Source organism: Macaca thibetana, chromosome 7 (genome assembly GCF_024542745.1).
Source record: "Macaca thibetana thibetana isolate TM-01 chromosome 7, ASM2454274v1, whole genome shotgun sequence".
NCBI classification, from domain to species: Eukaryota; Metazoa; Chordata; class Mammalia; order Primates; family Cercopithecidae; genus Macaca; species Macaca thibetana.
This window is the reverse complement of record NC_065584.1, coordinates 80,253,954-80,269,462: the sequence shown is the minus strand read 5'-3', so window position 1 is coordinate 80,269,462 and position 15,509 is coordinate 80,253,954.

Below are 15,509 nucleotides of genomic sequence, written 5' to 3'. Positions count from 1 at the left end.
TGGACAAAAACATTATGCTAAGTGAGAGAAGTCAGGCACAAAGGTCATGTATTATATCAAGCTTGTGCAAACCATAGCACACAGGCCACATATGGCCCAGGTGATTTACATGGAATTCATTTTTCTTTGTAGCATCTCAATAAATTCATCTTATCAACTGTCTTAAACATACAACACTAAACTAAATCTACAAAAGTTAAATAATGCACCCAAAGTACACAATTAGAACTGATTCATAAGTGCGCAACCTGTGTGGTCACATGGGGCTTCATGCTGAAAAGGGCTCCACAAATGGTTACTGCTTTGCTATTGTCATCTTGAAATTCTTAGCAATATTTCAAGAAGGGGCACTGCATGTTCATTTTGCAGCCAGTTTAATTTACAATAAATAGGTGAATAAGGTTCAAATTCATACATATGATTTTTAAAACAAAACAAAAGCATCTATGCCCTTGCCAGAACAAGCATAGGAATTTTGATATAAACTGAATTTAATCTGCCTTTGAATTTGGCATTGAAAGTTTTAACTCTACTAAATGTAGGTAATTTTGATATTCTGTTGAGACATTTTTATCTGTTTTTACAATTAATCTTGAGAAGAGCCATAGTCATAAGATACAAATTTAAAAGTTAACTTACATTTTGCCTTGAGATAAAATACTTATTTTTTTCTCTTAAATTATTTTGATAATATCACATAATAAAAGCACTTTTTCATTGAGAGTATTACGATGTATTTTATTTTTTATTTGAGAGTCACTGTAATAAAAATATGTCATAAAATTACAATTCGAGGTACTACTCAGACACAAAATTAAAGAGGGTTTATACGGAATCTTTAAAGACTCCTCAAATCTTACTTGATAAGTTTATTTATAACAATGCTTGCTGGAGATCCACGACTTGCTTTAGAAAGTTTGACTTGGATCATGATCTTTTGACCAAATGTGATGTGGTAATATTATATATAATAAAATTATAACTTGCAACTTACTGCAGATTTTTTTTCCATTTCTGCAATGACTTGCCTTATTACAGTTTCTCCATATTATCAACTTATTGATATACTTTAGATAGTGGAATTGATTTTCAGCAGCCAATCTTTTCCCTCTTACATTATTTATTATTTCACAAATTCAGTTGAGATGAGAGAAAATCGTTTCACTTGACTTGTACATAGACTAACCTCATTTTCAGGACATTGTACAGTATAATTTTGCTATTTATTCAGATGACTAAAATATTGAGCATGAATATTACTCATAATGAAAATGATGAATAAATAAAATCCCTATTTGATGGTACACAATATTGAAACTCTGGGTACATCTCATTATGAGAAGTGAAATCTATCAATAGTCTGGACTAAAAATTTGATTAATTTCCAACATAAGAAATATAAAGTTAATTCCTGCTAACACAGAACATGTGAATAGAGGTTTTCAAAAACTTTTTTAATAAAAGAAGCATTTCTGTAGTGAAGGTGATTAAGAAGAAATGAGGCAAATGAGAACAAACTTTATGAATCAGGAGAAAAATAATCATTTGTAAAAAAAAATCCTCAAATGCAGTCATCTTATGCTAAACTCTGCTCATAATTTTTTCAGTAAACAAGCAATATTACATGCAAATTATTATGTAGTTAACACTTTTGGAAATTTAAGTATAATGAAAAGAGTTTGGGTTTTAATTTGAAAGATATAAATCGAGTCTTTATTCAGATACCAACTACATGATTGTGGGCATGACATATGTTCTAGATCATGGATTTTCATCTGTAAGTTGGGCAAGCTAAATTCTTTTTAAGATTATATCCCGGTACATTATTGCATATTGTATACATTTTGCATTATTGCCTAATTCCTTGTTTCTGAGTTTATTGTATAAATTACCGAGGGCCAAAATGAAGTTGTAAACCAACATTGAAAAAAAAAAGCACACTAAAATCAAATAGGCTGAAAAATAACTGGTTTAAATTTAATCCAGATGTATCTGTTCATATGTCATTCAAAATCTTCAGCCAATGATTATTTACATTTAAAAAATGCAAATGATATCTGCTAGTACATTGGGAGTTTTACTCTTACAACGTTTAATAATCTTCTGTGAAGGGAAGACAAAATTGGACTGTGAAATCAGAATATTAAGGCTTGTTTCACTCAAAAATCTATAATAGTGACACTTTTGATCTTACCAAATCATATGTTTTGGTCCCATTGAGGACTATCACAGACTTGAAATGATTTAGAAGCATCCCTGATGAATGAACTATTTACTGTGCACTTAAATATAGCAGCTACCATGGAGAAATGTAGCAGAACTTATGGGATTTTCGTTATTGATTGGTGTCTTCACTTGGGTGCCCTGAAAAGTAAAGGCTGAGATAAGGTTTTAGGTGCGGGCAGGTTACTTATGAGGAAAACACAGAAAGTTAGAAAACGGAAATAGGGAAAATGGGATGGAGGAAAATCCAGTATAATGTTGCAATATATTGCATTTTCAAGGTGACTGCTTTACAGTACAGGAACTCAATTCAAAAAGTATGTTTCTCTTGAGAAACATAAACAGATGGTTACCTAAAAGATAGGAGATGAGATTACTTAATTAGGACCCACAAGGTCCTGTGTCTCAAATTATTGAGATTTCGTGTAACAGAAATAATATTTCCATCTTGGTTCTTTTATATTGCCTAAGAATATATCCTGGAGATTACTGAATATTTGTATCAAGACATTCTGCCTCATTCATTTTCATATATTACATTCCTCCATGTATATGTACCAGAGAATATTTAACAAGTCCACTGCTGATGGACCTTTGAATTATTTCCAACATCTTATGTTTACAAATGAAATCATGACAAATAGTCTTGATCATATGCCACTGCAAATTGTTAACAGGTTGTATATGGGATATATTTCATGGGAATGTCAGGTAAAGGGATAAATGTATATGCAATTTTTCAAGATGATGTCATAGTCCCCTTCACAAAGATTTTGTTATTTTGTATTCCCACCAATAATGTGCAAAATTGTCTCTTTCAGTATAATTTTACCCACAGGGTATGTTAAACTTTTGAGGGTTTTTTTTTTTCTATTTTTATAGGTGAGAAATGGCATCACAATGTTGTTTAAATTTGTATTTTATTTATTATTAATGAAGGAGGAAAATATTTATTATGTATATTAGGATTTTCCAATATGGAATGCTTATATATTGTGCCTGCTTTAAGATGGTTTTTGTTCCTTTATTTTTATTTTTTTAACTTTTATTTTAAGTTCAGGGGTACATATGCAGATTTGTTATATAGGTAAACTCATGTTATGGGGGTTTGTTGCACAGATTATTTTGTCATACAGGTATTAAGCCTTGTACCCATTAGTTTTTTTTTTCCTGATCCTCTCCCTTATCCAACCCCTCCACCCTCTGATAAACTCCAGTGTTTGTTGTTCCCCTCTATATGTCCATGTGTTCTCTTAATTTAGCTCTCAGTTATAGTTGAGAACTTGAGATATTTTGTTTTCTGTTCCTGCATTAGTTTGCTAAGGATAATGGCCTCCAGCTCCATCCATGTTCCTGCAACAGATCTGATCTCATTATTTTTTACAGCTGCATAGTATTCCATTGTATATATGCCATATTTTCTTTATTCACTCTACCACTGATGGTCATTTAGGTTGATTCCATGTCTTTTCTATTGTGAGTAGTACTGCAATGAACATAGACAAGCATGTGTCATTTTGGTAGAACAATTTGTTTTCTTTTGAATATATACTCAGTAATTAGATTGCTGCATCAAATAACATTTTTGTTTTAATTTCTTTGAGAAATCTCCAAATTGTTTTCCACAGTGACTCGACTAATTTATATTACCCTCAACAGCATATAAGCATTCCCTTTTCTCTGAAATCTCACCAACACATGCTTTTATCTAACTTTTTAAACATTGCCATTTTGACTGGTATGAGATCATATTTTATAGTGGTTTTAATTTGAACAATCAGTGATGATGAGCTTTGCTTCATATACTTTTTGGCTCTATGTATATCTTATTTTGAAAGTGTCCGTTTTGCTCACTTTTTAATTGGGTTGTATGTATTTTTGCTGCAAAACTGTTTAAATTCTTTATGATGCTGGATATTAGACTTTTGTTAGATACATAGTTGTTTGCAGATTTTCTCCCATTCTGTAGGTTTTCTGTTTACTTTCTTGATAGTTTCTTTTGCTGTGCAAAAGTTCTTTAATTAGATTTCATTTGTCAATTTTTGCTTTTGTTGCAATTGCTTTTGGCATCTTTGTCATGAAATATTTGTCCATTCCTATGTCCTGAATGGTATTGCCTAGGTTGTCTTCCATGGTTTTTATAGTTTTGGGTTTTACATTTAAGTCTTTAACCCATCTTTAGCTTATTTTTGTATATGGTATAAGAAGGAGGTTCATTTTCATTCTTCTGCATGTGGCTAACCAGTTATCCCAGCACTATTTATTGAATAGAGTCCTTTCCCCATTGCTTGTTTATGTCAGCTTTATCAGAGATTAGATAGTCGTAGGCATTGCAGCCTTATTTCTGGGTTCTATGTTCTGTTCCATTGGTCTATGTATCTGTTTTTGTGTCAGTAGTATGTATGCTGTTTTGGTTGTTGTAGAACTTAGTATAGCATGAAGTTGGACAGTATGATGCCTCTAACTTTGTTCTTTTTGCTTAGGATCACCTTGGCTACTGGGGCTCTTTTGTGGTTCCATATGAATTTTAAAATAGTTTTCCTAGTTCTGTGAAGAATATCAATGGCACTATAATAGGAATAGCATTTAATCTATAAATTGTTTTGAGCAGTATGGCCACTTTAATGATATTGATTCTTCCTATCCATGAGCACAGACTGCTTTTCTATTTGTGTCATCTCTGGTTTCCTTGAGCAGCATTTTTCAGGTCTCCTTGTAGAGAGTTTTCACCTCCCTCATTAGCTATATTCCTAAGCACTTTATTATTTTTGTGACACTTGTGAATGGGTTGTGTTCCTGGTTTGGCTCTAAGCTTGGTGTTGTTGGTGTATAGGATACTAGTGATTTTTATATATTAATTTTGTATCCTGAGACATTGCTGAAGTTGTTTATCAGCTTAAGAAGCTTTGGGTCAAGACTATGGGGTTTTCCAGATATAGGATGAAGTTGTCGGCAAACAGGGATGGTTTGACTTCCTGTCTTCCTATTTGGATGCCTGTTCCTTCTTTCTCTTGTCTGATTCCTCTAGACAGGACTTCCAATACTATGTTGAATAGGAGTAGTGAGAGAGGACATACTTTGCCTTGTGCCAGCTTTCAAGAAGAATGCTTTCAGTTTTTGCCTGTTTGGTATGATGTTGGCTACAGGTTTGTTACAGATGGCTCTTATTATTTTGAGTTATGTTCCTTCAATACTTAGTGCATTGAGGGTTTTTTAACATGAAGGAGTGTTGAATCTTACTGAAAGCCTTTTCTGTATATATTGAGATAATCATATGGTTTTTGTCTTTAGTGCCATTTATGTGATGAATCACATTTACTGATTTACATATGTTGAACAAATCTTGCACCCCAGGGATAAAGTCTAGTTGATCGTGGTGGATTCACCTTTTGACGTGCTGCTGGATTCAGTTTGCCAGTGATCTTTTGAGGATTTTTTCGTGGATGTTCATCAAGGATAATGGACTGAAATTTTCTTGTTTCTGTTGTGTCTCTTCAAGGCTTTTATATTAGGATGATACTGGTCTCAGAGAATAAGTAGTGTCTACGAGGAGTTAGAAAGGAGTCCTTTCTCCTCAATTTTTGGAATAGTTTCAGTAGGAATGATAGTAGTTCTTTGCACATTTGGTAGAATTTGGCTGTGAATCTGTCTGGTCCTGGGCTTTTTTTAATTGGTAGACTATTCATTACTGATTCAATTTTAGAGTTTATTATTGGTCTGTTGAGAGATTCAATTTATTCCCTGCTCAGTCACGGGAATGTGTATGTGTCAAGGAATTTATCCATTTTTTTCTAGATTTTCTAGTTTATGTGCATAGATGTGTTCATACTATTCTCTTCTTGTTATTTTCATTTCTGTGGGTTCAGTTGTTACATCTCCTTTCCCCTTTGTCATTTCTGCTTGGGTTTATTTGTACCTTCTGTCATTTCTTTTTTTATGAGTCTAGCTAGTGGTCTATTTTATTACTTTTTTCATAGAAACAACTCTTGGATTTGTCAATCTTTTGAATGACTTTTGGTGTCTCAATCTCCTTCACTTCAGCCGTGATGTTGAATATTTCATGTCTTAGACTAGATTTGGGTTGGTTTTCTCTTTGGTGTCTAGTTTTTTAATTTGTGATGTTAGGTCATTAAATTGAGATCTTTCTGACGTTTGGATGTGGGCATTTAGTGCTATAAATTTCCCACTTAACAATGCCTTAGCTGTGTCTCATAGATTCTGGTACATTGCATATTTGTTCTCATTAGTTTCAAATAACTTCTTAATTTCTGCCTTAATTTAATTATTTACCCAAAAATCATTTGGGGACAGGTTATTCAATTTCTAGCAATTGCCTGGTTTTACACAAATGTCTTACTTTTGATTTTGAATTTGATTGTGCTATTATCTGGGAGACTGATTGTTATGATTTCAGTTCTTTTGCATTTGCTGAGGAGTGTTTTATGTTTGATTATGTGATCAGTTTTGGAGTATGTGTCATGTGATGATAAAAATATATATTCTGTTGTTTGGGCATGCAGAGTTCTATATACATCTATTAGATCCATTTGACCCAATGCTGGGTTCAGGTCCTGAATATCTTTGTTAACTTTTTTGCCTTGATGATTTGTCTAATACTGTCAGTGGGGTGCTGAAGCATCCCACTATTATTGTGTGGGAGTCTAAGTCTCTTTGAAGGTCTGTAAGAACTTCCTTATGAATGTGGGTATTTCTGTATTGGGTGAATGTATATTTAGGATAGTTAGGTCTTCTTGCTGAATTGAATCCTTTACCATTATGTAATGTCCTTCTTTGTCTTCTTTGATCTTTGTTATAGTCTGTTTCATCTGAAATTAGGATTACAATGCTTCCTTTTCAAACTTGGTAGATTTTTCTTCATCCTTTTATTTTGAGCCTTTGGGTTGGGGTGTCATTGCATGTGAGGTGGGTCTCTTGAAGACAGCATAACAATGGGTCTTGGTTCTTTATCTAGCTTGCCACCCTGTGCCTTTTAATTGAGGGTATTTAGCCCATTTACATATAAGATTAGTATTAATATGTGTGTTTTTGATCCTGTTATCATGCTGTCACCTGATTATTATGCCAACTTCTTTATGTGGTTGCTTTTTAGTCACTGGTCTGTGTACTTAGGTGCGTTTTTTTGTAGTGACTGGTGATGGTCTTTCCTTCCTATATTCAGTGCTTCCTTTGGCAGCTCTTGAAAGGAAGGTCTGGTGAAAATAAATTCTTTCAGCATTTGTTTGTCTGAAAAGGATTTTATGTCTCCTTTGCTTATGAAATTTAGTTTGACCAGGTATTAAATTATGGGTTGGAACTTCTTTTCTTTAATAAAGTTGAATATTGACTCCTAATATTTTCTGGCTTCTAGGGCTTCTGCTGAGACATCTACTGTTAGCCTGATGGAGTTCCCTTTGTAGGTGACCTGTGCTTTCTTGCTGGCTGTCATTAACTTTTTTTTCATTCATTTCTACTTTTGAGAATCTTATTTTCATGTGTCTTCCTGTGTAGTATCTTGCAAAATTTATCTGTGTTTTCTGAATTTGAATATTGGCCTCTCTAGGTTGGGGAAGTTCTCAGTGATGATATCCTGAAATACGACTGCAAAGTTGCTCACATTCTTCTTATCTATTTCAGAGACACCAATGATTCATAGGTTTGTTCTCCTTACATAATTCCATATTTCTAAGAGGTTTTGTTCATTTCTTTTAACTCTTTTTTCTTTATTATTGTCTGACTGTGTTATTTAAGAAAGCCAGTCTTCAAGCTCTGAGATTCTTTCCTCCACTTGGTCTATTCTGCTCTTGATACTTGTGATTGCTTTATGAAACTCTTATAATGGGTTTTTCAGCTCTATCATGTTGGCTATATCCTTTTCTATACTGGCTATTGTGTCTGTCAGCTTCTATTGTCATGCTTAGCTTCCTTGAATTGGGTTTCAATGTACTCTTGCATCTCAATGATCTTCTTTTCTATCCATATTTTGAATTATATTTCTGTCACTTCAGCCATATCAGCCCATTCAGAATGTTTGCTGGCGATGTAATGTGGTCATTTGTAGGAAAGAAGGCATTCTGGCTTTTTGAGTTGTCAGGGCCTTTGTACTGGTTCTTTCTCATCTTTGTGGGCTGATATTCCTTGAATCTATGAATTTGCTGGCCTTTGGGGAGTTTTTTTTTTTCTTTTATCCTATTTTATGACTTTCAGGATTTGATGGTGGTATAATGTGAATTCAACTGACTGGTTTCATTTATGGAAGATTTTAGTGGGGCAACACTTAGTTCCCAACTCTTGGAATGCATGCTCTAATTCTGGGGTACTTGTATCAGGCCATGACTTTGTTCTCTGGCTCCTTGACATTAAGAATCCACTCCACTGGGGAAACTAAATTATTCCCATACCACTGGTCACTACATTTCAATGGGTGTTGTCAGCACCAAAGCAGCATCCATGCTCATTCACACATGCCAGCAGCAGTGGCAGTGATAGTCTGGTTGGGTGCACACTCATTTTCTGCGGCAGGGTGCAGGCATTCACCACAGCGGTAGAAGCAATATGGTCCAGTGAGGCAGGAGACCCTTGCTGGCTACTATGCATATGGTCCAGTTGGTGGTGCTGTTGGCATGGGGGGGGCATGATGGTGAGTGCAAGTATGTGTGCATTCTTTGTGTGCTGCAGGTGGGGGTGGTCTGTCAGGGCAGGGGAGGGTTCTCTGTTCTCTGTGCCTAGTTTCACTCCTGAGGCAGTGTTGGCACATGGGCAGGGTGCTGGCAAGAGTAGGGATGGCTGCCTCTGTGCCTCTCAAGGCTCTGACATCAATGGTGATTGGTGCGGGGTGGGGTGGGGAGTGGACTGCATTTCTACCACAGCAGTGGCAGGGCAGGGTGCATGAATATATGTGTACTGGCAGGGCAAGGAAGGCAAAACCTACTTGTGCACATACGCACTGGCAAAATGATTTGGGAGGTTTCTGTGGACCCAGGGGTAGCTGCAGTGTGGTGATCGAATGGGCAGGTTGGTGCGCAGTTGGAGGCTACACTACTGACAGTTTTTACCCGTCAGGCATAGTCTGCCAGCTCAGGAGTCAAGATACTGGCCCCTAGGGCACCCAAGGTTTCCTTGTAAGCAGGGACTATTAGGATGGGCCCACAAGAGAAGCCAGCAGACCAAGTGGTGCTGAGGTCAAACCAGCCCCATTTATGGGCAAGATCACCCTGCAAAATTCAGGTCCAGCTGTTCCCCTAGGGCTAAATTGCCCTATGGGTCAAGTAAAGCCTAGGGGGATGGCTGTCCCTGGTGGTGCTCCAACTATAGGGTTCCAACTCAGCTGGCTTCCTACCTCTATCATTTCTATAAGCAGCTCTCCCTGCCGACTCAAGTGTCTGTGGTGGTAGATGGGTCTCCTCCTGCCAGAGTTCCAGAGGCCTGCGCCAAGAAGGGCTTGCTCCTTGCTAGTTCAACTCACTCATTCCCCTGAAGCTGCTGCAGACCAGGAATGAATCCCAGTGCACAGTAGTCCCATGCAGGGTTCACATTTTCCTCCCCCTTCAGCCCAGCTTCTAGTGTCTTTCCTCCATCCACTCTCAGTGCCTTCCTTCTGAAGATCTGTTAAGAGCATGCCAGTCATCTTAGATGGAACATGCAGCTAGGTGTTCCATCTGGCTGCATCTCATCAGCCATCTTGCCCTGACTTTATTTTTTTGTTGAGACAGAGTCTCACTCTGGCACCCAGGCTGGAATGCAATGGTGAAATCTTGGCTCACTGCAACCACCACTCCTGGGCTCAAGTGATCCTCCTCCTTCAACCTCCTGAGTAGCCTTGACTTCAGGCATATGCCACCGTGCCTGGCTAATTTTAGTAGTTTTAGTAGAGGCAGAGTTTTGTCATGTTTCTCAGGCTGTTCTCAGACTCCTCAGCTCAAGCAATCTGCTTTCCATGGCCCAAATGCTGGGGTTATAGGCACGAGCCACAACACCCAGCTTTTTAATTTTCAGAATTTCCTTGCTTATTAGGCATTGTAAGACTTTGAGATATGTTGTAATTTTCCCCAGGTTGTCATTTGACTTCTGAATTTGTATGCAAATGTGTGTGTGTGAGAGAGTTTTAAAATTTTGACATTTACACAGATATTTTCTTCCTCTTTCTCTGAACTTTATATAATCAGATTGCTCAAACTTTTATTTTATTGCTTCTGAATTATGTTATATTTAGAATAATTTTATCCATTCTGAATTTATAATAATCTACTCATAGTTTATTTGTTTTAAGACTGAATGGTCTTAATATTTTAAAATGTATAATTCTGACCCAACTGAATTTATTCCACAGTGGTGGTGGGAGAACACACCTATATTAATTTTTGTTCATTGTGTCTGTTCGGGTGACACAATGACATTTATTAGAAGTTTTCCCTTTTCTGAACTGTTTTACAAGTTTGTTTTATTCCATAAAAGTTCTACAAGTTTTGTGAATATTTTTGATTGTCTATTTTTTGCCATTGCTTAGTCGACTCATTCATGCACCAATATAACACTTTTAGTTAGAAAGATTTTACAGTATTATTTATAATCTGGCATTATTCTAACCACCACATGCTCTCATAGTTATGATTTCATTGCCTGTTTTTGACAATTTACACATTCCTTTGTATGTTGATGTCAATATAGTTTAATGCCAGGACACAACTTACTTTGTTATATGCCACTGGTTTCTTTCCCATACCTTACCCCAAATGACTACCTGAAGCTTTTGCAATTACTTCTCCTCTGCATGGAATGCTCTTCCCAGATTTTTTGCATGGCTTTTTTTCCCTGCCTTACTAATGTCCCTGACCAACTGTTACCCCTTTAAAGAGTCTATCAGTGAGCTCACATTTTATGTCACCTATCTAAAATGTCACCACCCTCTGCCCTACTCATCATACTCTATCCCTCAAACAAATATGTTCTTAAAGGATTATCATTTGTTACAGCCATGGAGATGCATTGCTCAGGTATTCCTTCAATAAATAATTTGATTCAGCTTACAGGAGTGAAGTTAATGGACAGCCATAAACTGTACCACCTTCCGTATCAGCCTCAGCTTTTTAGCCAAAATTCACATTCTTCCTATGCAGACCTCAGTCAACAAGTACGAGTCCTGGGAATACTACAACTAAGTCATTTGTGTCCAACTGGGGACTCCTCTAATTGACAATCTTCATTCCAAAGATCCATATTTGGTTGGTAAAATCCTTGTCAGATCTGCATCATAGTCTGAGGTTCTCCCAGCTCAATCTTGCTTCTCCCTATTTTCTTATCACGGAGATCAAATCCACTGAAAGCTTTGTGTCTGAAAGCTTCCCTGCCCAATTGTGCTACCTGTCTCCTTTATTTTTGACAGGTATTAACCTCCAAACTCACTGAACTCCTAACTTAATCTCAGGGACTGCTTTTTGGAGGGTCCAAGTACTGTTTTACATTTTGTTTATTTGCTTATTGTGTCTCTTCACTAGAATACAAACTTAGAGCAAATTTTTAAAAAAAGCATTGAGTGCCTAGAATAGTGTCTGACATATAGTGAATATTCAACATAATGCATTATATGTCATTCGGTATATGTAGAACCAAAGCTGTTTCTAAATATTAAAAAAACTTAATTGAGGAACATACAAGTTATTGTCCTCTTTCCCCATTTCTAACTTCATACACCATAGGATTAGAGAATTATCATCTCTGAGAACACAAGAAACTCTGACTAACTGATTTGGCCTGGAAAAAATAGAAAAGCATAATAATTTATTATTGTCTTAAGATTTATTAGTTAACCATAAACTTAAATCCTTTGAGCAGGGTAAGCAAAAATTAAGATGGCAATATAATAACTCTCTCTTTTCATTATAGACAGACCTCTGACATCCTCCCTGGTAGGAACAAGATGAGAAAGCAAATAAAGAATATGAGAGGTATTTCACCCTACTATTGATTTTCTGGTTTCAGCTTCACACTAACTTACCACTGAATGCATATCTAAAAAAGAAGGTGCCTGTGAAAGGATTAGAAATGAATCAAGGAGAAGACAAATGAGAACACATTAGGAGTTATATAAAAATCAATTTTATAAATGTTAAACATAGATATATCTTCTCTAGTTTCAACCACAGAGTGTGTATTGTCCCATTGACCACAAAATATACATAGCTGAATATTGTGCTTGCCTGAGTCGTCATACATTACACTAAATCCTTCTTCTATTATATAAGAATACTAAAAATGTATGCACTGCTAAGATCAAATTATAAAATATATATCAAACATAATTCCTAAGAGTGTGCATTGTCTGTAAACTTAGATTTACTAAGTTTGAAAGCTATAAAAGTTAATGATGTAAAAACCCTTTGCACCAGAATCCTAATTTTAGAGCTTATACCAGGGTTATGCGTTTTGTAATAGACAAAATAAAGTTGAATGTAAGAACTCAAATGAATAAATAGAAAATAAAATTATAAGCCGGGCGCGGTGGCTCACGCCTGTAATCCCAGCACTTTGGGAGGCCGAGGCGGGCGGATCACAAGGTCAGGAGATCGAGACCACGGTGAAACCCCATCTCTACTAAAAATACAAAAAATTAGCCGGGCGCGGTTGTGGGCGCCTGTAGTCCCAGCTACTCCGGAGGCTGAGGCAGGAGAATGGCGTGAACCCGGGAGGCGGAGCTTGCAGTGAGCCGAGATCGCGCCACTGCACTCCAGCCTGGGCGACAGAGCGAGACTCCGTCTCAAAAAAAAAAAAAAAAAAAAAAAAGAAAATAAAATTATAATAACTTAAATATTAATAGAATACTGGTTAAATAAACTATGATATATCTCTCCAATGTAATATACAAATAGGTGTCAATACCTATGTAGCAATATTATAATCGTTCCACAAGTTAAAAAATTAAATTGAACAAATGCTTGAGCAACATGATATTTGTAAATGAAAATGAGTATTTGTAAATGAAAATATTTGTAAATAAATTTACATTTATTACCTAATTTTTACTTAACACAATGAGATAGGTTCTATTATCATTTCTATTACATGAAGGAAGAATCTGGGACACAAAGAGGGATAGAAATATTTGAAAAGTTATTTGTATATGTCTAGCATATGTACATCTTTTCTTTAAGTCAAACAATTGAAATAAATATGGTATGATGGATAGTCAATATGAGTTATTTTCTATAATAAATGTTTTCAAAAATCTTAGTAAGAGATTAAATATATCAATCTTCTAGAAAAATGGTAAGTTACAGACAAAAATTATAAGATTATCAATTTATGTGACTGTAGTGTGAAAAAGTAATATTAAATTAGAATATCTTCAGCTTGTTTAATAATGGTCAGCAGATATTATGACACATCATGTTCTATTGATGTTTATGCATTCACATTTTCTGTTCACTCTAAAATATAACTCTGGCCCTCGAGGCAGACACAGAGTTTCTGAATAAAAATAAGCATAACTTCTGCCCTAGGGAAAGAATACTGTGGATCCAAATATATGACAGGGAATCCAGCAGTACATTATAATATATTTTTAAGGGAAACACAGCATTTGGCTAAAAGACTCTCAGTAAAACTTACCCGTAGGATCCCTTTATTTCTTTTTCTTACCTCATTGCTCTAGCTAGTATTCCCCATATTCTGTTGAATAGGAGTGGTAAAAGTGGACATCCTTGTCCTGTTCCAGTTCTTAAGGGGAATGCTTTCAACTTTTCCCAGTTCAGTATGATGCTGGCTGTTGTTTTTTAATGAATTTTATTGAATGCTTTTTTTTTCTGCATCTATTGGTATGATAATATGATTTTTGTTTTTAGATCTGTGGTGGTTTTATGTGGTGTATCACATTTATTGATTTGTGTATGTTGAACCATCCTTGCATCACTGGAATAAAATCCACTTGATTGTGGTGTATTAGCTTTTTGATGTGCCCTTGGATTCAGTTGCTAGTTTTGTTGAGGATCTCTGCATTTATGTTAATTGGTGATATTGGTCTATTGTTTTCTTATTTTGTTACATCCTTGCCTGGCTTTGATATCAGGGTGATACTAGTTTCATAGAATGAGTTAAGGAGGATTTCCTTCTCCTCAATTATTTGGAACAGTTTCAGTACGACTGGTACTAGTTTTTCTTTGTATGTATTGTAGAATTTATGTGTTAATCCATCTGGTGCCAGGGTTTTTTTTGTTGGGAGATTTTTTATTACTAATACAAATTAGAAAAGAGAAAGTTAAATTATCTTTGTTCACTGATGATACAATCTTATACCTAGAAAACCCTAAAACATGCCTCAAAAAGGTTCCTAGATTTGACAAATGACCACAATAAAGGATACAAAATCAAGGTACAAAAATCAGTAGCATTTTTACATACCAATAACATTTAAGCTAAGAACCAAATCAATAATTCTATCCCATTTACAACAGCTACAAAAAATAAGTAGCAATACATTTAATCAAGGAGATGAAAGGTCTATACAAGGGGAACTTCAAAACACTGATGAAAATAATCATAGATGACACAAACAAATGGAAAAAAAGTCCCATACTCACGGACTGGAAGAGCCAATATCGTTGAAATGACCATACTGCCCAAAGCAATCTACAGATTCAATGCAATTTCTATTAAATTACCAATGTCATTTTTCACAGAATTAGAAACAGCAATCTTGAAATTCATATGGAACTAAAAACAGCCCAAACAGCTAAGGCAATTCTAAGCAAAAAGAGCTGAGGCATCACATTATCTGACTTCAAAATATACTACAAGGCCATGCATGTAGTCCCAGCTGCTTGGGAAGCTGAGGTGGGAGGATCACCTGAGCCCAGGAAGTCGAGGCTGCAGTGAGCCATGATCATGCCACTGTACTCCATTCTGAGTGACAGAGCAAAACTCTGTCTCAAAACAAAAATGAAAACAAAAAAAACTATCAGTTGATCCACCAATCCCACTACAGAGTATCTACCCAAGGAAAAGAAACAACTATATCAAAAAGACACCTGCACTCCTATGTTTATGTGCAATGCTATTCACAATATCCACATAACATATATGTGTATATACACCATATATACATATACCATAGATATGCACCATATATATAGACACACACCCCATATATCCATCATATATACCATGTATAGGTATATACATACTATATGTATACCATGTGTAGGTATATATACACCATATATACCATGTATAGCTATATATACACACTATATATTCCATGTATAGGGATATATACACCTCATATATACCATGTGTAG